Raw genomic sequence first — 22803 nt, forward strand, 5'->3', positions numbered from 1 at the left:
AAACTCCACACCAGAGTTCTGAAGCGCATGTGCTAACCAGTCGCCCACCGCACCACCAATTACTTTTTTTGATTTTATATAGATTTATTTTTAGATGAAAGTTTTCTTTTTTTGCATGCTGAATACAGGGCTTTGTAATTTAACAACAGTTAGCTCTTGAAAGGCTTATCCTTGAATCTGACCAGAGAACTTGTGGGTCCCTTCAATTATTTTAGTTTTTATAAGTTTTTCTTTTTTTTCCCCAGTAAGAATGTAGGAATGTAGAAAAGTATATTTAAATCTTTACAAAAGTTACTTGATGTGTCAAGGCATATTGTTGGACGGCATCTACTTGTTCGTTTTTCCATGCTCTCATCTTTTCTCTCTCTTGACGTGACCAAGGTCAGACCAGATGATAGACCTTATGCCTCTGCTCGATCACCAACAGATTTGTTTTATAAATTACATGTATCCACTGGGTTCTATGTGCTTTTAGGCTGCATTCAGACTGCAGGCATATCTGATACAAATCAGATTCCTGCACGAATCTAATTTTTAGGGCTGACTGTAGTAAGTAACCAAACCGGATTTGGCCCTTTGGGACATATTATTGACCCATCTGACGGCCTTGTAAAACTGCACATTTTTTCATTTACTACTATCAGATAAATACTGTTCTGTGTCTTGGACCGGGTGAGATGTAACACAAATCCATCCCCGATCAGACCCGGCAAAGTCATTTTGTGCTTCCGTCAATATTCAGCTCATTGGCACAAGTGCGTTGGGGAGACGGACAAGCAGCTGTCAAAGATATGTCGACGGAGGCATTATGTGTCATGATTCGGTTTAGGGACCAACAGGTGGCACTGTAGGGCTCCCCCGGCAGCTGCACACCTGTTGGTCATATGTAATTAGGGCTTTAAAAGGACTCCCAGCCCAAACACTCGGTGTCGGGTCATTGTTGCTCTTTGCTCCTGTCATGTTTGTTTGTTTGCTGTTCCTTTGCTGCTGACAGGTTTGTTTTGGTCACGGTTCTGTTTTAGCTTCAGTTGCTATTTTTGTTTGTTACTTTGGACTATGGTTGTTTTTGGATTTAGTTTTTTCTGTGTTTTATCAATACACTTCTTCAAGTTCACCCTGCTCCTCCCTCCTGCCTGCTTTTTGGGGTCCACCACCACCTTGCAACGTGACATTTGTTTGTTTGTTTGTTTATTGAACATAAAACATACATACACTAATAATTTGACAGAAAATAAGGTAGATAAAAAAAGTAAAAAGAAAGAAATCAATCTTCATTCAACACAGTTATTATGTTCAAGGGAGTAGGAAGAAGTAAAAAACTTATCTAGTCCTACCCCGTTATGTGATTGTATCTAATAAATCATTTTTATATCAATCAGAAAAGAAAAAAGTAAGAAGAAAGAAGTCTCCATTAAGGCTCATACTTTACCCTTAACCGTGATATTTTTACAACTTTTGGTTTGTATCGGGATTATATACTTCCACACCCTGACACTCTTGTGTCAATTTTCTCTTGTATTCATAATGGATATTTATATACCTTTCTCTATTTATCAACTTAGTTCTGATTTATCATTATATTTAATGTTTTGAATTTATCATTTTAACTCTGATTGATGTAGGTTGTTTGTACTATTTTTTTGAATTTGGTTTTGAACTCAGCAAGCGATTTACTCATTTTCAGGTCCGTTTCGAGATTATTCCACAGATTAACACCTTTGATAGATACACTTCTTTGCTTGATGTTTGTTCTTGTTTTGAGTTTTTTGAATAAATTGGTACCTCTTAAATCATAGCTGCTTTCTCGAATTTCGAAAAACTTCTGAATGTTTTGGCAGAGCAGGTTATTGTGTGCTTTGTACATTAATTGGGCGATTTTAAAGTCAACCAGGTCATAAAATTTCATCGTATTTAATTTGATAAATAGTGGATTTGTGGGTTCCGTATATTTTGATCTATTAATAATTCGAATTGCTTTTTTTTGTAGGTTGAGAATAGGGAGTGTGTTTGTTTTGCAGGCATTTCCCCATATTTCCACACAGTAGGTCATATATGGTAATAATAATGAAGTGTATAATGTGTACAAAGATCTCTTATTTAGCACTTCCTTGGTTTTGTAGAGGATCCCTACGGTTTTGGCTATTTTTCTTTTTACGTTACCGATATGTGGCTTCCAACATAGTTTTGAGTCTATTACTAATCCGAGAAACTTGGTTTCATACGCTCTTTCTATCTCAATTGAGTTTACCATAATTTTAGCTTGGTGTTTGATTGGTCTTGTGCCAAAAACAATTAACTTCGATTTTTTCAGGTTAAGTGACAATTTATTTCTGTCGAACCCGTTTTTTAATTTGTTTAATTCGTTTTCTACGGTTGTCAGGAGCTGTTTCAGATTTATTCCAGAACAGTAGAAAGTTGTATCATCAGCAAATAGGACACATTTAAATTGTTTTGAGACCTTGCAGATATCATTTATATATAAGATGAATAGTTTTGGACCAAGCACTGACCCCTGAGGAACTCCGTGAGTGATTTTTAGTTGATTCGTTTTTTTATTGTTGAGTTGCACGTACTGATATCTGTTTTCTAAATAACTTTTTATCCATTTATAAGCTACACCTCTAATGCCATATCTTTCTATTTTTTTCAATAATATACTGTGATCTATTGTGTCAAAAGCTTTTTTTAGATCTAGGAAAACCCCAACAGTAAATTCTTTGTTGTCTATATTAGTGGCTATTGCTTCCACAAACTCCATAACTGCCATTGAGGTGGTCCGTTTTTCCCTGAAGCCATATTGATTCTCACTTAACAGCGCATGCTTTTGTATAAAGCTATCAAGTCTGCGAGAAAATAGTTTTTCTAATATTTTTGAAAATTGTGGTAGTAGTGATATTGGTCTATAATTTGTAAACCGATGTCTTTCTCCACTTTTATAGATTGGAATAACTTTAGCAATTTTCATTTTTGATGGAAAGATACCAGCTTTGAATGACAGGTTGCATATGTGCGTGAAAGGTCGCACTACATATTCTATAATCTGCTTTATTATTGTCATGTCAATATTAAAGCAATCAGTTGACTTTTTATTTTTAAAAGTTTTTATAATATTTGATACTTCTTCTTGTTTTACAGCAGTAAGGAACATCGTGGAGGAGTTTTTTTCTACATATCTATCTATTTCAAACAAGTTTGTTGGATCAGGAATTTGTTTTGCTAGGTTACTGCCGATGTTGACAAAATACTCATTAAATTCAGTTGCTATTTCTGCAGTTTTTTCCAAAATAGTATTTTTGCCTTTGATGAAATACTCTGGATAGTCCATTTTTTTAGGACTATTTCTGATTACTTGGTTAACTATCTTCCATATTTCTTGTGTGTTACTTTTATTCTGCTCTAATAGTGCATGATAATGATCTCTTTTACTGGTTCTTATAATATTTACTAGTTTATTTTTATAGGTCTTATATTTTTTTCTGCTTCTTCAGTTCTCAATTTTAAAAACAATTTATATAAATTGTTTTTCTTTTTACATGCGTTCGTTTTCTATGCCTTTCGTTATCCATGGCTTACTTGGGTCTTTATACTTTTTGGAGACTTTAGTTAATGGAAAATGTTTATCATATAAAGAGATTATGGTAGACTGAAATACTTCAAACGCTGTATTTGGGTCTTCGTTTGAGTAGACCTCGGTCCAGTTTTGTTTTTCTAGGTCTTGCTTAAAGGCGTCGGTGGAGCGTTGGGTTCTTAGTCTTATTTCTGTTATGTGAGTTGTTGACTTAGCTTTTCTATCAAAATAATTATGAAAAACTGCAAAAACAGGTAGGTGGTCACTTATGTCATTAATGAGAAGTCCACTTTCCATTTTATGGTCAATCTTATTTATAAATATGTTATCTATTAATGTGGCCGTGTCAACTGTTATTGTGCTAGGTTTCAGGATTACTGGGAAAAAGCAGTTGCTGTACATAGTATTTATGAAGTCGGTTGTTTTTTTGTGTCCATTTGGGTTTAATAAGTCAATGTTAAAGTCACCACAACATTATGTGCATGTGCGTTGTTTCTATGTTCAGAAAAAAGCAATACATATATATAGATACACACACACACACATATTTACAGAAAAGAAAAGAGAGTATCGTCACTTTCCTGGATGGTGAGGACAGGGTGACAGTCATTCTCCAAAACAATCTTGAGGAAATTAATTGGTATCTTTGCAGTTAGCAAACATAGCGGAAGTTGAAATGCTATTCATACTGTCCGATATTTTCCCTTTTGATTAAGTCGCTTTTTAAATACTGTACATTATGTGCGCCACATTCCAGCTCTCATAAGTAGGAGGGCACTCTCTTCCTATTGGTCACTGTAGAAAAATCTGTCAAAGGATGACATAGGACATGTCAGACTGTGCAGAAAATTGAACCAAAATTCTAACGTGCCAGACATTCAGCATCGTTGAGTATGTCACACGACATGGGCTACGACGCATCAGGACAGCTCACAATCAACTGCTAACTAAACACTATGTCTTTCTGCGACACGTCCGTTGGCTCAAAGTTAAGCTACAACGTCAGATTGGAGGCGTGTGTAGTGTTTATCATCATCATATAACAGTGACAGCGGCAAGACACAAAATAATTTCATAAATGTAGAGAAACATGTCCTCGAGCTTTGAGTCAATGGCGCTATCTCCTGACAGACCGAAAAGGCATGCTTCTCTCCTCTGCTCAGGGACTGTTGTTATCAATTTCTTCATTGTGCTCCATTTTTTCCTGGTCCGTACTTCGATTGGCTTTCTCTGCTCTGGCGCATTGGGACTTACGTTGCCTAAAGTGACGTCACAGACAGTCAAAACCAATTGGCTTGTTTGGAAATCTTCAGATAGAGACGCATCCAGTCCAAATGCAATATGAAACTACCACCCGAATATGGCTTCAATCTATCTTGCAAAAAATGGAGCCATCCGGTTTCAATATGCATATGCTAAAAATCAGATTTTGGCTGGCTGTCTAAACAAGGCCTTAGAAGCACAGAAGTCAGACTGTTGGGAAAGGCTGAACTTTAAGAGAAACACAAGGCAGTCTTAAATAGATAAACTATCAATCAACTGAGGTTTTGCAGTGAAGTTCCTAATCAGATGAGTTTTGTAACTCTTCATAATTGGGCAGTATTGCATGAAGAATGATTTCTCATTGCCCTGAACATCAAAATTAATCAAATTAATCGCACAGTCTTTGCTCAATGCTTTTGACAATGCTCTTTCATTTACTGGAGGAAACAAAAAAATTGGTTCACTTTTCGAAAACGATGCCTGTGGGACTGAAAATATGTTACAACAGACATAATGATGCCAATGCGGATGCTTTCTTGATATACCGCACTGTTCCACAGCAAATTTCTGTTTGAGCCAAAGGCTACTATCGGCTCGGCTTTGTCATCTCTGAATGACACTGAAGGCAGCACGTGCAAGTGATTGCATTATGGTACCAGAGTTTACCTCTCATTGTGGGACATCTATGAAGAGACACCAATTAAAGAGTGCAATTCCACTTGTAAGTCAAGTTCATTTGTATTGTCCTGAATCACAAAAGACCCTCAAGGACATCACAGTTCCAAAGTAGACAAAGGTCGGTGACATCCCCTGAAAAACTCAAAAAATAAACCTTGAGAAGGGAGGAATCTCACTTCTAGGATGACAAGGCTGCAATAGATGGTGAGTGGGAAACATTTATTACATAATGCAGTGCTGCACAATGTTAGTTGAAACAGCATAATGGCCCATTTAGTGAGATAAAGTGTCTCTTCTCAGGACATGACCCGGTCTATCGGTGCATAATCCATACATAGCCAGCCGAAGATCATCTTTGTTAACCCTAATGAGACCTGATGCGCTGTTGTACCAAAGTGTTCAATGAGTGTCGAAATGAAAGTGCCATAATTTCAAAACACATTGATTGCCCCATCAGATATTCGTAATTTTCCTGAGATTGAAAGCATGCAACAAAGATACAAAACAACAGCGGCCGCATATTGGTGGGTTTAGCTATCTGTTGGGTTTCCAGGGTGGAAGTTACTCCTTTCTAAAGACAACAAAGATCAAGTGTTCAGGACTTCACTCTACATCTACATCATCTTTCATCTCTGCTTTTTTTTTCTTTCTTGTCTGTCTTTCTTTCCCAGATAAATCTGCCACTTTATACCAGTTTCTCATGTACTGTCTTCCCTCTCACCTCTCCTTGAATCTTAAACACCAAGCTCTGCACAAATATATTCTTCTCCACCTCCATGTTTAAAAAAGTTTTGGGCTCATAGAATCTCAGTGGGAAACCTTTTCTCCGCAACCTTCATCTACCTGTAACCATCATACAAAAAGGAAACCGAATGAAAAAAAACTATATATTTTCATCAGCCTTATCAGTACAGTATCCCAAAACAGTATAAAGCCAATGCTTTATATTTGAATGTCGCTGAGATGATGAACGACACAGTTAAAGTACTGAGGCAAGAATTATACTATGTTTAATTGATAGATATTTGGGATATCAAAAAAGCCTCAGAGGGCCCCTCTGGATCTACTCTATCCGTCCATTCATTATCTGAACCGCTTTATCCACACAAGGCTCGCAGGCGTGCTGGAGCCTATCCCAGCTGACTTCAGGCAGTAGGCAGGTACACCGTGAACTGGTTGGAAACAACCATTCAATATTCCACTTACACTTACTGGCAATTTACTGTGTTTTTGGAATGTGGGAGGAAACCGCAGTACCCAGAGAAAACCCATGCAGGCACAGGGAGAACATGCAAACTCCACACAGGGAGGCCAGAGCCGGAATCGAACCCTGCACCGCTGCACTGGGAGGTGGACGTGCTAACCAGTCAACAACTCTGCCGCCCCCGTACTGTTCTAATTAAATGAATATGTATTGCAATCACTTAATTTTGTCTTGGGGATCATCATCAAGGTTTAAAATTGATACATAATGTACAAGGTCGTTACTGTGTTTCTCTGAATAATCACAAGTAATAAGGGGAAAAGTAGTGTCTGATACCGTAATATATATATATATATATACTGTGCTTGTCAGTAAATCTTATAAGCCATGTTAGCAGTCTAGATACATTTTTTGCAAGATAGCAAAAATCACCTGAGAATAAACGGAAGAAATCCAGAGCTCAAGGCAAAGGTTGCCAAGCATTTCATTCGATGTAGATTGTTCGAAACAGAAGCCATTATTATCCAGTGTCACTCGGAAATGACCCCAAATGTCACATTGTACTTTTCCTTGTTTGTCAATGGGACCAGAGAATTAAGAAAGTTGATAAGAGATCAGCTTTCACAGATACAGAATGCTACCTCAGGAACAAGTAAGATGCAATAAATCCCCTCCAAATAGATAACGCAGCACATTTGTAGTTGTTTTATATCCGTGCCAAAATGATTATACAGGCTTAGCAGCAGAGATACGTGCACTGCGAGATACGTATCTCTGCTTTGAACTCCATGAGGCCTCATGAGGCGTGTCGACACAATGACACACTGTGCTGATACTGTGTCGCTGACCACTGCCACCTGCTGGACCTTCAAAATCCCTGCAGCCAACCCACTTGACAGACTGAACAAACTGATTTGATGATAAAGTGTATACAATGCACTACCTCACTCTACCCACAATAGCCACAAGCGCCATTGTTTATGTTGTTGTTTATGCTGTTTATATTGTCTATACTGTTCAGATTACATGTCTTTTTTATACAGTGTAGCTGCTATCCTTTCTTAGCTGTGTGTGTTTAATGCACTGAGGATTGAGAGGAATAAATTTCATCTATGCTGCATGTCATACATAAAGCATATTTGACAATAAAGATGACAATATCATTCACATCCATGCATTCATATTGTATCATTCAATGTGTTTCAATAATGTGAAAATCATGTGAATGAGGATGCTTGTGGGCTTTGTCTTCACAAATTTTGATTTGGAAAAATAAGATGCTCCAGTGTTTTAAATTTCAGTCTGTTGCATTTCTTGCATGTTATTTCCCCTGCTGTGGAGAACACACACACACAATGGAATAAGACGTCAAAAATCCGAGAGGCACTTTGTGAGACAAGGAGATTTTAATAAATACCTTATTCTCCAAAAGGAGATCAAAATGGCTCTACACGGCGGACAATTTGTGTTTGTCCGGAAGCTGCTCCATAATATGCACGTACTGTAGCAACGTCACTCGAGTGAAGCGCGTCTCAGCAGTCGATAGTCTGCTGCTCTCTGCTGTGCGCGCGTTAGCGCGAGCACGATTCGCGGCGCTGACCCAACCCACGGCACACATTAAGCTTTGAACTACGACAACAGCTAAGCTAGCCTAGCCGATGTAATGATGGTCAGCAGACAAGGTTTACGTTTTATGTGACTTTTAAAAACAACGTGGCAGAGTCATCAAACATGCGGTGTGCTCACTCGCAGTCACTTTGTGGAACTCCCCCTTATAGGCGGGACCTCTTAATCAACTGGAGTATGACGTACAGTACAAACGTTCATAAAGCACTTCTCATATAATAATAGCCTATTATATGACAGCGACATGACGCTTGAAGTCAGACGGACACATTTTTTCTGATAATCAGTGTGTTTTCCGTATTGCCCAAACATATATTTTTATTCGAGCGAGGGTGAGGTCTGGCTTGTTTCGGCAGTCGGCATCGTGTCGCCAGACGCACTTCCTTAGATACACTGTGCGGGCTTTTGCTGAGTCGACGCCCCCTGGACTAAGTGGCGCAGCCGGGACTGTGCCAAGCAGCCGATGCAGTCTAAACTGTGCCGGTGCAATTCACGTGTATATCATGTGACGTAATGAAGCAGCACATGCACCGACACGTGGTTTGCTCTGTGAGCCCGGCGCATGCGTCAACGCATCGGTGTCGCTGGACCCATCACTAACGTGCAGTATCTTAGGTTGATGCTCCAGCCTTTCTCCATTGGTTTGGCTCATTTCTTGAAACGGAAATGACATTCTCAAAATAACATTGACAAATCCCCAAATCATTTTGCAATTGTTCACAAAGGCATGTGATTTCTCCCACATTTCATCAAATTGCAAATGTTGATGTACTGAACAGGTAGCCTACAGTCAGGGCCGGCGTTAGCCATTATGGTGCCCTAAGCATCAATGCTTTGGGGTGACCCCAACACACCCTACACCACCCCTGACAGAAATGAACAATTGCTTTATTTGACACTCTCAATATTAATGTTTCAAAATCTTCCACAAGAATAGGAGCTAAATTATAATTTCTAAAACACTAAGAAAGGCGGGCGGCCTGGTAGTCCAGTGGTTAGCATGTCGACTTCACAGTGCAGAGGTACCGGGTTCGATTCCAGCTCCGGTCTCCCTGTGTGGAGTTTGCATGTTCTCCCCGGGCCTGCGTGGGTTTTCTCCGGGTGCTCCGGTTTCCTCCCACATTCCAAAAACATGCATGGCAGGCTGATTGAACACTCTAAATTGTCCCTAGGTGTGAGTGCGGGCGTGCATGGTTGTTTGTCTCTGTGTGCCCTGCGATTGGCTGGCAACCAATTCGGGGTGTCCCCCGCCTACTGGCCGAAGACAGCTGGGATAGGCACCCGCGACCCTATTGAGGATGAAGCGGTTCGGAAGATGAATGAATGAACTAAGAAAGGCACCAAATATTCCAAACAACAACAGTGTATGAAGGAAAAGTGGTTAGGATTGCACGACTGTCCGTGTTTTATGTTATGCGTTGTATTTATTTTACTTTATGTGAACTGTTTTGATAAGCGCTTTGTTACAGCTGCAGCTGTTGTGAAAGCGCTATATAAATCAGGATGTATTGTATTGTAAGAAATAAAAATAAATAAATGCCACTACTATTAACAAATAAATATACATGGTTAATCTTCTGAAATTCCTCCTTGAACATCTTGAAGCATTGATCATGTATTCAGAAAAACAAGACAAAATATCCAGGGATTCTACAGTAAAATATAGTTTTGAACCATGATACCTATATTTAAAACACAGGTCCATGACAATTTCAATACAGGATTCTACCTTTTTAGACAAGGACTGATAGAGCATTATAAAAATATTCTGGACATCTACACAGCTTTAAGATTTTTTTTTCCCAAATTACAGTTTTACTTATAGATGTCGCTCTGGTCCTATGAGTGTCTCGAAAATGTCAGCATATAAAACAACTTTGTCTCGTAACATTCCGTTTAATTACCATAGCGTAATCAAAGGTGTATTGTATAAGGCAATTCTTGAGTTACAGCGAATTTTTGGTAGTAGCGGAGGAAGGCCTACGTCATGGATTTGGAAAAAAATCGAACTATTGAAGTGCATGTAAACACATCATCTAAACGTGGCTGTGGTTATTGCGGTCATCTAAACAAGAGTGTAATAAAATAAACAAACGATTATTTAAACATTGTCTTACCCGCAAGTGACGCGCAATAGCATGTTATTGGTAGAAAAGCAACACAACTCAGGAAATGATGTTTTAATGTTGCCATAGGCTTTGAGAGTACTTTATTCAGTATACAGTGATCCCTCGCTACTTCACGTTTCTTTTCCAGTGCATCGCAGATTTTTTCAAACATAAAAAAAAATATATACAGTATATATTTGTTTATTTATTTATTTTACATATACAGTACATGGAGTACAGTGCTGTATATGTTGCTCTATGTGACTCGCTGTTGTTTTGCAGCTTCTCGCGGACCGTTTGCAGACTTAAAAAAAATAAAATAATTTTTACCTGTTTATGTTAATTGGACGCTACTTCACGGATTTTCGTTTATCACGAGGGGTTTTGGTCCCCATTAACCGCAGTAAATGAGGGATTACTGTAATTTCAACCAAACATGAACCTGACAATTGTCACAACCCCCGTGCCCCACAGCAACATATACGATTCCGAAAATCCCGATGGCCACCATGCAACTGACTGGAGCGCAGTTTCCAATTCCCAGTGCGTATGTGCACCTGCACACCTCTGTATAGAACTCTATTGCCTTTTTTGTAGCTTGAAACACCATGACCAAAATGTCACATGTTTAAAAATGTTGATGTGCATCAAAATTCATCAATCATGGAATCCCTGATGTGTAGCTTTGTTCAGAAATTCAAAATGTTTAAAATCATCGCTGAGTCTCTGTCACAAGAGACAAACATGTCCATTATTGCTATCACATTACTCTTATTTCTGTGTATTTAAGGATCAGCAGGAAGCACAAGAATAAAGCACCATTAGTCTTGGCACATAGTGTAACTTCACCAAAAAGCTTGTCACAGTACATTTCATTGTTAATGTATGTGCTCCCGAAATCAGACCGAATGTTGTTTAATTGGTCAGAAACACTCCTACAGAGAATTTTGAGGTTTGCAGTAATGACTTTGATTTATGGCACTGCCGTTTTCATTGTAATACAGACACTACACTTCCGATAATAGTCATTTAAATTAGGAGTGCATTAAATTGACAAATGTGAAGACAGTGTGCGCTAGAAGAACTTACTATGTGACATGTATTAAAGAGCAAATAACGGGACCATTTCCTTCACATTATAATGCAATTAATCAGCATTAGGAGGAATTTCTAAGCACCTCCAAAAAAATTGAGCTTTTTGGTTAAGTTAGGAGTATGAGACAATGTAGAGACACATTGAATTTTGAGATAAGAATGATCAAAATTTGATATTATATGTCATCAATTATACAAGCATTAAAAAACGGTTCTGATAATTTTATCACTTTCTTGGAAGATATTAAATGTTCATTCATTCATGTGATATTTTGGTAATTTAATGGACTTGAACTTAATCAAATTGAAAATATTATGGACAACGGCACTACAGGACTACCGTAAATCTGACCCCCCCCCCAAAAAAAAAATGTAGACGTAATTGTACATATTACAAGTTGAAACTGTAAATATACCACAAACTATGATGCGCAAAGCCTTAAATGTAATTTCTTTCACATTGTGATTGCTAAAACCAATTCAACTAAAGGAAAACAAAATCACTCAGCAACTAAAACTCAAGAGTTGAGAAATAGACAGGTTTTTTTTGTTTTTTTTTTCGAAACCCCGAAGCCTTTTGGAACTAGAATTGTGCTTTGTTGTGATAGAAATTACAACATTTGAGTTTTTCTGATTAAGTTAACAACTGAAAAAAATTGTGTACAATATTTCATGGGATGGGATCATCTTTTCGATTCTTTATGTATGTATGCATTTATTATTATTATAACTCAAAGAACAGCTTCCTGGAAAACGTTGTGTTAGCCTTCTGTGGGCCTACTTTATACAAAGGATTGTAGGGACATGATTACCATAACTGTGTCTCCTATTTCAATTATTTCATTTTCTGGTATTGCTCTCATAACAACTCATATTATGGTGGATTCCCCCCAAAGATATTCGTAGCTGTATCTTTGTCAGATTTTGCTTGTTGGTAGTTGGAGGAGTAGGGTGGGCTGAACAAAATGTATTTAAGAGAAATACAAACAGGAGTACACCGGAAATAGCTAACTGAAGTACTCGAACAAAGTCCTGAAAACAACAGTATTCAGAAACATGACAGGAGCACACAGACACTCACAATGACCCAACAAAGACTGCCAGGGCCCAGGGAACTAAATACAAACTAAGTGACAAGACAACAAGAAACACCTGCACAAGACACTCAGGGTTGAGGGAGCTGATTGGTTAAAAATAAGGGACACGGATGACGAGAACAGGTGGCGACAACAAGAGCACACGAGGGAACAATACAAAATGTAACCTATAAAAAAGACAACAACAATGTTTTAGTTAATATCCTTGGAACTTCTAAGATGTGCCACTTGTTCCACGACCCTGAACATGAAAAGCTGCAGCAAATCAAAGAATGCTTGGTTCACCACAGGTCTTGTGAATTCGCAACATCTTATGATACAACACAATACATATTTATTTGTATAGCGCTTTCAAAGTCGCTTCAGCTGTAACAAAGCGCTTTACAGAACAGTTAACATATAATCACAAAATAATATATCACAACACGTAAGACACAGAGTCGAAAGACAACACCATAGAACGAAACAAAAAGACAAAAACAACAACAACAACAAAAAAAGCTAAGCTCTTTCAGACAGCCGCCACTGAAGACGCCATCTTGGAAAAAAAAATCTTTAGTTATACCCTTGCTTATCCTTCATTCGGTAAATATCTAACCAGTCATTTTCACTGATAAACTCTATTATCAAATGGCCCACTCAGATAAGATAAGAATCTATGATCGATACTGTAGTTGGTAATTACAACAGATTCAATGCGGACACATTGGGATGGGTCAGGACATGACTGCAGCACAAATGTTTTGTCCTTTCTCTGTCCTAACTGCATGATTTTAGATAAACTAATATCGTACCTGTTAAAGTTCCCGTCTCTTCACAATGTGTGCACTTGCTTCTAGCTTGTGTAAATTATAACATTCACCTTTCTTGTAAAACAGTCCATCCCTTTTTTCAGGGTTCCCACTCTTCCACTTGCTTTTTATTTATGGACCTTTAAATGACTTTTGTGGACCAATTTAGCCATTTTTAAGGACTTTTTCTCCATTCAGCTGGGGATTCACGGTGGATTTAATGCATGCTCAACAATACACGGGCTGAACAGAAAGCCACATATCACTGAGCTGGTGTTCAAATCATTGCTGCCAAAGGAGGGGCACATCTTTATTTTTAGGGGCAATCACTTAACCCTTTATGTGACATACTGTGTGTCAAATTTTCACTTTGCTACCTGTATCACAGGTGGGAAAATGAAAAAAAACGTTTTGATTAATTCTCAAAACACACAAAGAAAAATTCTAATTGAGAAAATATAAAACTTCAATTTATTTTCGAATAAACACAACACTAAGAACAGAGCTAATTGTCATATGGGTCACCTGGACAGGGTTTAGAAAAATCTGGTTTCACTAACAATAGTACTGATTGCCCACCTTAGCAGTATCCAGTATACCTGAACAGCTGAAATGCATGTCAGAAGTCTAAATCCCAAATGGTCCAACCCTATTATTTTCCCTCGTATCACCTTCAATGATCAGATATGTTTTATAATGACAAATATGAACGTGATATGACAATTTGGGAATAGCAGACAGCGACTTAGTTTTCTCCTCAATCTCTTTGGCAAGTTCTTGGCGATCAATTTTCTTCTGTTTTGCTGTGTGCCTCAATTTATTTGACTTGACCAGGAGGCTATGACAAGTTTTACCTCTCACGGAGATGCCCTTCTTGCACACTCGGCAGTAGGCTGACGTATAATCGCCAGCAATTTTTCCTACCCAAACGGAACCTACCCACGGAACTGAAGCTTCTCCAGCCACGCCACTTGAAAATAGCATTGTCCTGGAATATTTGTAGCGACGCCACTCAAGCGAGGCGCGCCTTAGCAGTCGAAAGTCCGCTGCCTCTCTGCTGTGTGTGCGTCCGCGCCAACATGTATGCACGCGCACGTCTTTTGGTTTCAACCAAGCAACCAACGTCACAAAGCAAATACGCTTTATCTAAGACAACAAAAAGCAAGCCTAGCCGAAACAACAACTAAGCTTAGCTGACGCACACACACCAGAGAGCAGCGGACTATCGACTGCTGAGGCGCGCTTCGCTCGAGTGGCGTCGTGACATATTTGTCTGTCACTTGTTGAGATCGATAAATTCGATGAATAGTTTTTCCCAGAAAATACGGTAATTGTTTGCCGAGCCGGCAACCAAACCATCCATTCACTGCCCCAGGATGGCGTCAATCTATTGTTGTTTCGGGTACCAGGGTACCAGGTCCTGCATGTTCGGACAAAACTATGAATTGGAAGGGTGGGGAAAATGACATACACAAATGAAATGAACACCGCAGGTTAATTTTTATGGATTTTTATGGCTTTTAGAAGATTTCCCTGAAAATTATGGACAATTAAGAACATAATTTTACAACTTCTTTTTTTTATTGATTTTTATGAACTTTATGGACCCGTATGAACCCTGTTTTTTCCCCACCTATCCTGTTCAGTTTGCAAAGTTTGGTATTTTTCTGCAACAAGCAGCCGAACTAGCACTGTACTCTCTGGTCACCAATGACGGGTCTCCCCTAAACTCTCATGCGAAGGATCCCCTTTAAATCCCAGATGTGACAGTGGCCCCAGCAACCAATCTCTAACTCAACTGACACATCAACCACTGGTGACTTGGAATGTTCTCACTCGCAACCATCTGGGTTTTAATACTCTCCTTTCAAATTCCAGAATCAAATCTTTACACTGTGAGGCCAACATTCTCACCAACTGACCACTGTGCTATTCCCATTTTTAGAAAAAAAAAAATGAAATAAAAGATTTTTTTTTTTTAAATGACAAACAAACGATATACAGCACAGGTGTCAAACTCCGGTCCTGGAGGGCCGCTGTCCTGCACGTTTTCCAAGTCTCCCAGTTGCAACACACCTGATTCACACCAACACACCAGAAGCCTGACATCAACGTCAGGCTTCTGCAGCGCTTGCTGATGATCTCATCATTTGAATCAGGTGTGTTGCAACAGGGAGACATGGAAAACATGCAGGACAGCGGCCCTCCAGGACCTGAGTTTGACACCCCTGATTATTATTTACAGGGCAGTGATGATATAAGGTCCTTCAGTCCGTCACTGACACCCGTTTTCCCAACGACTGACAGAAACACACCCGACCTACAGGTATATCATGTTTGTTTGCGGGATTTCTTCGAGAAGGCTGCATTGGCTTCATATGTGTGACAGTGAGTGCTCCTGTTTTTACTAGGTATAGGCACAAAGAACAGTTAAGACCCATCACCCCACTCGAAGGCAGAGGGAGGCAACCCTCTCTCTGTGAACACCGATGTACAGGCACTGAGCTGGGGGGTAATGAGTATGCCCCCACCTGCTCTGCACCTCTCACTGAGGGCAATTTCAGAACGAAAGGGAGTCCAAGACTCTCTCTTGAGAGAGAGAACTGGTACCAGAGGCCAGGCTGTGTGTGGAGGCAAGACTGACTATGTCCACTCTTAACCTCTCTGCCTTGCACACCAGCTTGGGCTCCTTCCCTGCAAGAGAGGTGACATTCCATGTCCCGAGAACTAGCTTCTGTAGCCAGGGATCAGACCGCCAAGGTCCCTGCTTTTGGTCGCCGCCCAGCTCACTTGGCACCTCCCATAGGTGGTGAGCCTATGGGAAGGGGAGCCCACTTTGCCAATTTGGGCTGAGCCCGGCCGAGCCCCGTGAGTGTAGGCCTGGCCACCAGGTGCTCGCCAGAGAGCCCCACCTCCAGGCCTGGCTCCCGCGGGGGGACCCGGTAACCCTTATCCGGGCAACAGAAAACTGTGTCCAATGTTTTTATTCCTCATAAGATGTCTGTGAGGAATGCATTTTACTTGGGAAATGTAGTGGAGTAAGAGTGAAAGTTGTCAGACATATAAATAATAAAGTAAAGTACAAGACACGATAATAATCTGCTTAAAGAAAGTATCCGTACTCAAGTTACAGGATAAACTGTGTGGTAGCTGATCAGGGCATATTCTTTCTCACGGATGTAGCAGTGGGGATCATATATTATTTCACTTTTGCCTGTCATGTCAAGGGCAATGGAGTCATTTCAGTAAATAAGTGTACTTTCTTATCATTACACTAGCTCTCCGTCATGAGTTGAACAAAGACAGAACCGTGCTTCTTACTTATTATAGGCTGCCCCTTGAATGCTCCCGTTTTTTTATTAAAAAAAGAGAATTTCAAACATTTACTATATACCGTACTCTTTGTCTGAATAAACGGTGCCCTTTGTACAATAGTCTCACATTGTCATTCATGTTAGTAAAATAAATAAAGAAATAATTAGGTGTATATAATTGTACTTGTGGGTAGGCAAAGTAAATGAATTCAAATCCAAATTCTTTACATCTAACTAGATGCACTTTTCCAAACTCTCAACAGATCAAAGAAAGACATATTCAGTTGATGTAAAATAATATCATGCCAACAACATTAAACCACATCCATACAGCCATTCATCACTCTTTATGTCGTCGATACAGTTTACCGGTACCTTCACTCGGGTGATGGGTAAACTGGAGCCTATCCCGGCTGATTACAGGCTAGAGGTAGCGTACCCTATGGACTGGTCGCAAGCCAATTGCAGGGCACATACTGTTTACTATTCACTCTCATGTCCACAGAAATGTTGATTCTTAAATGAATTAACTTGCCTGTTGTTGGAAAGTGGGAGGAACTCAGATTACGGAAAAAGAACGAAAGCACGGGAATAGCATGCAAACAGTACACAGTGAGGCCAGAGTCTGATTTTGGACTCCAACCTTAGAACTGCGAGGCGGATCTGCTACTGGGCTGCCTAACCAAATAATTACAAACTGTTGAAACAGATTATATTTTGCGCTATACAGTGAATTTTAACAGACTTCCCCTTCAAGAAGAACTGATAATTCTTCGGATACGTCTTGACAGGTAGGTTTTTAGATACGTTTTGTTTGGTACAATAATCTCACAATCTTTCTGAAATGACAAGCTATTCCAACAACCAACCAAACAAACAAACGATAATGTCATCGGTGGAGCCGAAACTTGAATCAAATGGTATGATTCACCTAAAATCTAAGAACACAAAAATGATTTCTGCTGGGCCTTGTTCGGAAAGACCACAAAGCAGCCCACAACCCAAAAAGGATAAATGAACAGGCAAAAGATAAAGACACCGTCAGCAGATTGAGGTCGAGCTGGCGGGTCACATTATCTGAGGAATGGATAACTGATAATAACAAATATTCTGAACTGTAAGAGAAAAGGAATGCATGGAAGGGCAAAAAAAGAACTGAAAATTATTGACTGCACATGTGTACAGTGTGAAGTGTCAGGACAATCTCGTAGACACTGTTTGGACATGTAAGAAAGAGATAAATTACACAGTTCATGTCCTGCGTCGGAATTGTTATTGCACTGTGACTACACGAGCTAAACGACTTGACGGATGCAGTGTGTCGAATCACAAAATGCATTGTCTTGGACTGTACAGATGTATTGAGTTGGACAAACTCCGGTATGAATTTGTGCTTCCATTCACTGATGTTACTCCCCCTGTGTGTGCATGTTTACATGTTTCATGCAACTTAACTTAAACTAGTCAGAATCAAACAAGTACAGCAAGTTTTTCTGGCATCTAACATTAGGGTGCAGAGCACTTTCGGAGAAAGCACCGTGAACTACAAATGAAATTACATCATAGACTTTTAAAATTCAACTGAGCATGTGTGCATGGATAAATATGTCTACTCTTCGTGTGTGTGTGTAAAAGACTGTTTTAACAACCACAGCAGTGGCATACCACCCACTAGCTTCTCCAAATTCCCCGGAGGGACCTAATCAGACCAACTAGACTTCTCTCACTTCTGGTCCATATGTTTTGATTCCTCACTGAGTACCACAAACACGTTTTCACTGTTCCGCACACTCACACACACATTGAGGGATGAAAATAAAGACAAGTAGGATCACAACATACTTTATCTATGGGAGGGCAGTTTTGTTTGAATTTTCAACTGTCATCCTTATACAGTGCTTCCTCCTTAAGTGTTTCTTAGCTTCAAGAATTGCTTATAACAAGATAAGTCCAGACTTGGTACTGACTCTACATTGTAAGATTTTTTTTTTTCACCAGCAATGCAAAACACATGACCGACAAGAGTTGAGAAATTGACTTTGACGTCAATATTTTAAACAAGTTACTGTTTGTTTAAAAGGGGGTGGACATTGACAAACAATAGGAAAAAAAAGGATGTCTGCTCTGTATTGATCGGACAAGTTTTGGCATGGATAATAAAATGATCCTCATGAAAAGCATTTGAGAATGGAGCAAATTATGTCTAATTTTCAATCCACATGCATAGGCTTTGCCTTCGATGTGTCACGAATCCGGAACGTGACACGATGGGAACGAGCATCACTGCTGGTTCGGCCTAGCATTAGCATCGAGTTTCGTTCCACTCAACTTTAATCTTTGATGGCCACAAGTTTAGAGATTCGGAATGGGTGGCGATTGCTGTCTGGAATTGGCATTAAAGTTTGATTGCTGCACTTATCTCAATCGTCAGTCGTATATATATTTATTTATTTTCTTTCTTTTTTTTTTTTAATTCACCTAATTATGGTGTAGTAGAGCGTATCTGTATCAGAATATCCCTTGCGCTAATAATTGTGGCACTGATGATTTGATGTGGGCTTTTTTTTTTTTTTGCACCTGAATTAAAGGTTGGACTTTTCTTGAGTGTGATTTTTTTTTGGGGGGGGGGGGGGCAACGAGTCAAAAAACACATCTTAACCAGGTGTGGCTGAGTGTCCTTCCATCCATTTTTCTCTCACATTTTGCTTGTATTCAGCTGTTTTCCATGATCCATCCATACATACATTTACAAATCCATTTATCCTCACAAGGGTCGTGGCCATGCTGGAGCCCATCCCAGCTGTCTTCGGGCAGGAGGCAGGGGACACCCTGAACCGGTTGCCAGCCAATAGTAGGGTACACATCGACGGACAACCATTTGTGCTCACAATTGCATCTAGTGACAATTTAGAATGTTCCATTAATCTGCCATGCATGTTTTTGGAATGCGGGAGGAAACCGGAGTCCCTGGAGAAAACCCACACAGACACAGGGAGAACATGCAAACTCCACACAGGAAAGTTGAAATCGAACCTCGCACCTCAACACTGTGAGTCTGTCGTGCTGATTTCCGTGATCCTTACCATTAAAAAAAAATTCCGCTGTCTACACAAATCTTGAATGACCAGTCAAAATTCCCCTCTCCGTGTTTCTCTACTGCATGAAGCATACCCTTCTCTTTCAGGACAGCCGATCGCCGCGATCTTAACAAATGAGAGGTGCCTGAGATCATTTAAACAGCGATGAATAACAGAGAGAGAGGGGGCATGAGATGAGTGCAAGCTGTTGCTTAATGAACAGACACGCGATATTTCAACGGCATAGCACACAAACACGGATAGTTAAGTGGACCCTGTTCTAATTTGTTAGAATAGTGTGTTAGGTAGAGATAAGAGTGGGGCAGGAATGTGGCCTGGCTCAGACACTACGTTTTCATCACAGATGCTCAGGGAGCACTCTGTATTGTTTGCTAATTTCACTTTTTCTGCCATTGTTCAGGAAGCCGGGGCACTCTCACTGAAGGTAATAGCGCGTATGTGTGTATGTGTGTGTGTGTTTACTTGAAAGAACAATTCATAATAGAGAGATCATTCCAGCTGCCCTTTGTTTGGATTTACTGCTATGTTGCTTGAATATTGCTGACAGTGCCCACTGGTTCAAAGCCCCCCAAGAAATTGTCTGCACATTACAAGCTGGAGAAGGAGGAAAGGGGTCGTGCTTTAATTTATGACGCTTGTTCATGTCTTGAGTAGAAGAAGACAATTTATTTAGTTGTGTCAGTGCCTGGCAACCCTTCAGTTTTGTGGTTTCTGCCAAGTATGACATTAAATAATAAGCTCTGCCCTTCTTCTTTCCCTCTCTCGATTACTCTCACTTTCTCTGAGCATATGTGTGCGTGCATATGTCTGACTGACTTATTGCCATTCTCTGTTATAAATATTTAGCCAGGAATGAGACACTGGCAGCTTCATAAACGGCAGCACGCTCTCACACACTGTGTCACTGCCAGGACCGTCGTCTTAAATACTACGAGTTGGCATTTGTTATGGGAAACTGCACATCAGGCCAATTCCATTTTTAGACTACATTTCGGACTTTCAAATCTTGGGATACAAAGTATTTGTCCTCAAAGTCAGACTTATTTGTTCTGAAAATATAGGCATCTTTTATAGTGGTTCCAATACGCGGTTTAGGCTATTACTGGGGGATATTTCTGTAGTATGACATAATTGCATTCACAGAGACATTAATTTGAAGTTAGGGAAACATCATCCTCGAAATTCAAGTGGCGTTGCTACAAATGTATGACATAGCGCACAGGTACTGGTTCTGTGTCTGAATGTGAATCTATACTTGTATGTCTCTTAATGTGTGTGTTTATGCCAACTGGATGTGTTTGCATTTGCACATACAGTAAATGTCACACATATCCAGAGTGCCAGGAGGTGCAAGTGGGCGTGGGGATGTGGGTGTTTTGTTTCATGTGCCTAAGCTCTGTGCACCCTAGTTATGTGTATGACATTAAGCGTGACAGCTCGCCTCTGGAGGTGCTATAGAGCATGACTAATGCCTGCAGTCATGTTGAGAGGGCATCACGTCAGAACTGAGTACAGAGCCACAAAACGGGTTCAAAATAATATTTCAACATATTGGTCTGATTGTATAATTATCATGTTTCCTGATGTGCTGTGTAATGTGCATGATCCCTTTGTCACTTGAGTCAGTTTCCATTTCTGCTGGTTAAGGATGGGTGAAAGCATAGACGGCACTTGACTGCGCTGTCACAAAAAACGATGCCACTCCAACTCATAAAACACTTGCTGATGTTGAAGGTCACAAAAAGGCCAGAAAAAAAAAAATTGATGGTCACAGATAGTGTGTTAATAATGGCTGAACTGAGCTCTCGTGAAGTCTTGCAATTTTTTATTGTGGTCAAGTTAATTTCCTCATTCAGATCATGCGCAATGTAGTGAAAGTGTTTTTTTTTTCTCTTCACATTTTAGCGCAGACAAGGACAACTATCCATGTGCCTCATTATCAGTGCAATTACAACTTTGGCGTGACCTATCTTGTTAAAATGACTTTGACAGTAGAAATTGTATGAGAAATAGTACACAGCCTGAGTTGTTCTGAGTAAATGCTAATGTATGGTATCACTAAGACGAAATGTCAAAGAACTATATTTATTGAGGTCCATAAATATGGGAATTACATCACATGGTATCATAGAAACACCTGAATAGCTATGCAGCACAGTGGGGACTCAAGTCTTTGCACTTTCAAAAACAAAAGCAGCGGTAACCAAGTCACAGGCCCAGATTGGCTAATCTGATAGTACACAAAATAAAGGCAACAGTTGGACATCTGCACGCCAAAAATCCGAAAAATTACATTCAGCTGAATGGATGAATGGAAAAAATGTACTGTGTTTTAGTCATCCTGAAATGGCATTCGGCTCAATTCAATTCACGTGCATGCATACACATTACGATTAGCTACAGGCTGTACTTTCCACAATATTGTGTGACCTGTGTGTGATGTGACCATGTGGCGATCATGAAGTTAGCGTCAGTCTCCTTCTCCAGAAGGGGTGTGAATTGGATTCAAATTATAGCGCAAGCAGGAAGTACCACGTTAGCTGCACGAATGTTGCTCACTAAACAGCGTTCAATAACTCTACCTTGTGAAGTGTAAAGTGTGTCAACGCGTCTTACATACCCTTGCCTATTGGTCACTTTTTTTTCATTCCTAACTTGTCCGTTTTCATATGTCACTATCAAGGAAAGTAGAAGACTTCGGCACAGGATATGTCAGAGGTCGCACTATTTAAGAAAGCCCGTGGAAGCTCCTCGATGCTCAAGTCTCACAACTCGACGTGCATTCACGGCATATGAGATGCTCCTTAATATGGGACAACTTCCGGGTCGCTTGCAATGTTTTGAGGAGTGAGGAGCGAGGAACTGCCCAGAGATTTGAGATGAGTGCATGGTGTGTGTCTCTAAAGGGGGTTGGGGGGGGGGGGGTCGCCATCGTCGAGTGACATCTGATTGAAGCCGGTT

The 22803-nt window shown here is 39.9% G+C and overlaps 1 long non-coding RNA gene across 1 annotated transcript in view; it reads right to left on the reverse strand.

Moving 5' to 3' along the window:
• LOC147200624 (uncharacterized) overlaps positions 1 to 14494 on the reverse strand; it is a 41402-nt gene extending 26908 nt beyond the window's left edge. The window contains exon 1 of the long non-coding RNA XR_015101721.1: positions 14370 to 14494. This is a non-coding gene — a long non-coding RNA (uncharacterized LOC147200624). The remainder of the gene's footprint in view (positions 1 to 14369) is intronic.
• Positions 14495 to 22803: the final 8309 nt, after the last annotated feature.

Source organism: Hippocampus guttulatus, chromosome 9 (assembly GCF_054856545.1).
Source record: "Hippocampus guttulatus isolate MCC_2025c chromosome 9, RoL_Hgut_1.0, whole genome shotgun sequence".
Classification (NCBI taxonomy): Eukaryota; Metazoa; Chordata; class Actinopteri; order Syngnathiformes; family Syngnathidae; genus Hippocampus; species Hippocampus guttulatus.